We start from the raw sequence: 2,933 nt of genomic DNA, 5'->3' as shown, positions 1-2,933 counted from the left end.
TGACACCAAATTCCGGAGAGAAATCCTAAAAATCCCTCCAAGTCCCTGAACTCTGAGCAACAATGTATCTGATTTGTGTCACTCGGCTGGAGATCCTCCAATCATCTCTGACACTGTCCTTCCTCCTGGAGGGTGACTACGTCTGTTCCCCATGGTCCCTGTGTGTGTTGTAGAGTGAGGAGCTGGGAGCAGTGACTACTTTACACCACACACACGGACCATGGGGAACAGACGTAGTCACCCTCCAGGAGGAAGGACAGTGTCAGAGATGATTGGAGGATCTCCAGCCGAGTGACACAAATCAGATACATTGTTGCTCAGAGTTCAGGGACTTGGAGGGATTTTTAGGATTTCTCTCCGGAATTTGGTGTCATTGTAATAAGATAAATAGAGAGATTTGTATATTTAATATATGAATAAAAAGATAGAAATTAGATACATATGGGTGGGTAGATTGACAGAGAAAGAGAGAGATAGATAATAGATAGATAGATAGATAGATAGATAGATAGATAGATAGATAGATAGATAGATAGATAGATAGATAGATAGATAATAGATAGATAGATAATAGATAGATAGATAGATAGATAATAGAGAGAGAGATAAAAGGTGGCAGTTGGGTCACTTACGGTTACATTTTTTACGTGTTTTCTCAGTAAAACTACAAAAAGAAACGTTTGACTATAACCGCCATCAGCCCCCCAATCCCCCAATATCTGTTATTGTATTCTATTACCCCCGGAATATTCTGTCCTCCTCCCCGTGTGCGGCCAGACCTCCAATCTCATGACTTGTGGTGTTTTCTGTATTATCTGCACTCCCGGTACTGACCGCCGGCCGATGATGAGGATTATACATTAGTATTATTATCAGACTGGTGCGATTTGTTTCGTTCCAAATCAAAATTCGGACATTTGGACAAATCTGAATTTAATAACAAAAATAATACTGAACGGGTCATGTGACTTTTCCGGTGTTTTTCGGTTTAATGCCTCCGGATGGGTGTGAACGGGAATTTTTCGTTATGACAACATGGGAGCCGTATACATATAATACTAAAGCTGAGGCTCCTCCCAGACCCCAATGGCATTTGGGATCCGAATTTCAGAATCCCGAAATAACGAAAACATCCGAACCAAATTTCTCCGCAGCGTCCCGTCCCGTGTAATGCTGAGGGGGGGAGGGGGAGTAGTACTGCGCTGGCAGAACGCCGTGTGCCCTCACTAAGGGTTAAAGATCTCAAGGATCAGGTGATACATTGTATGTTAATTAAGGGAAACTGACTCCGCCCACTTTCACCTTTAGTGACACATTGTATGTTAACAAGAATAAACTGTCTCCGCCCCCTCAGTGTCCCGCCCACTTTTACCTTTAGTGATACATTGTATGTTCATGAGAGGAAGCTGACTCCGACCTCTCGGAATCACCGAGTGATTGATTACATTGATGCCTCCAGTCGTCCCTTTTAACGCTCCGACCGCAGAGAGCCGAGGAGTTGGGTTTCCGCTCCCTCGGGGGCCCCCCTTGTGATTGGCCCCAAAGTGTGAGTCAAGGCTTTGTGTGTGAGGTCTGCCCGTGATCGACCCGAGGACAACACCTGTGAATCCGGTCCTGTGCACATTCACGAGGGGTGAACCCCGGGCAAGACACGCATTCATCAATATCTTATCAATACCTGAATGTGAGCCGGTATCAGCCTCTTGTACAGCAGGGCCGGAGTGTGAGAAGCAGCACAAGGAGCCAATCAGATCATGTATCAGTAAGATGCATGCTGCCGGAAGGAGAGAGCAGAGTGACAGTTACGTGAGCTCATCACTGCGCTGCTTCTCCTGTCACTGTCCAGTCGGGGGACCAGGACGGCCTGGGCTCAGAGGAAGTGGGTTGAGCAATGCTAGCCGTCAAAGGGACGGGTCAGCCAGGTGTTTTCCGCATGCGCATGTGTGGACAAGCTACATGCCGGCAGGAGGAGAGAGCAGAGCGTCGGTTCATCCGTCTGCAGGGCCCAGAAAATGTCGTAAATCTCTCTGCAACGCGCCAATCCAATTTACCTAAAAAATAGTGAAAATTAAAATACCCAAAAGGAACAAATGATATCGTTTTTATTGTTCTATTCGGACAAGTGGGAGGGGCTAAAAGGAAGAACATCTCCCGCACGTGTCTCCCGAGGCCGCTGTGAGCTGCGCTGTGCACGAGCCAAATCGTGGTATTTGTACATCTTCTCGCCTGTGCGCCGAGAGACGGATCCCGGGGATCACTCCGAGGAAGGGAAGCCGGATGATTGAACGCGACGCCGGAGCCAATCCGTAGGCTGCGTCCGGTTCGCCCCGGGGCCGCAATCAAGACCGCGGTGTTTACGCCCCCTTCCTGCCCCGCCCATTTTTCAGCGTTCGGCGCTGCGGTACTTTGACTGACGTTTATTGCGTCACGCAACGCTAGACTGACACGGATTTTATACCATTTTTGGGGGGCAGATAGAGCTTTCTTTTGGGGGTATTTAATCAGCACTGCGGGGGAGGGGCGGGTTTTTTTTTTACTATATTTCAGAAAAATTACTGAAAATTCTGGAAATTTTTTTTTTTTCCCCCATTATGTTAGGAAACATTTTTTATTACCCAATTTTTTGGTAAAATATAAAAAGCGGGGTCGCGTCGGGTAAATAGACACCAAACATGTCAAGCGTAAAAATTGCGTGCGTCCGCGAAATCGCAAAGAAACTACAATACCCAAAATTGGCCGCAGGCGACGCTTTGAAAGCTTTTTACCGCTCATCAGTTTCGTGTTATCGGCGATTGACGGGCCGAGAATTATCGCTCGCGCTGCGACGTCCGCGGCGATATGTAACATGTGCGGCGTAACGGGCGCAGTCGTCGTTATCGCAGGTATGCGCACCCGACGCATGTTTGCATGCGTGTATGTATGGGTGGGGGGGG

General features: G+C 47.8%; 1 long non-coding RNA gene across 1 annotated transcript in view; it reads right to left on the bottom strand.

Annotated features, from left to right (window-relative positions):
- The window catches only part of LOC108802142, a 15,987-nt gene extending 14,237 nt beyond the window's left edge, over positions 1 to 1,750 (bottom strand). Inside the window, exon 1 of the long non-coding RNA XR_001942201.1 lies at positions 1,738 to 1,750. This is a non-coding gene — a long non-coding RNA (uncharacterized LOC108802142). The remainder of the gene's footprint in view (positions 1 to 1,737) is intronic.
- Between the last annotated feature and the right edge of the window lie 1,183 nt (positions 1,751 to 2,933).

This window comes from Nanorana parkeri, unplaced genomic scaffold, assembly GCF_000935625.1.
Source record: "Nanorana parkeri isolate BGI_ZX_2015 unplaced genomic scaffold, ASM93562v1 scaffold2678, whole genome shotgun sequence".
Lineage (NCBI taxonomy): Eukaryota > Metazoa > Chordata > Amphibia > Anura > Dicroglossidae > Nanorana > Nanorana parkeri.
Note: the sequence above shows the minus strand (reverse complement) of the source record. Positions and strands in the feature narration are given on the sequence as shown.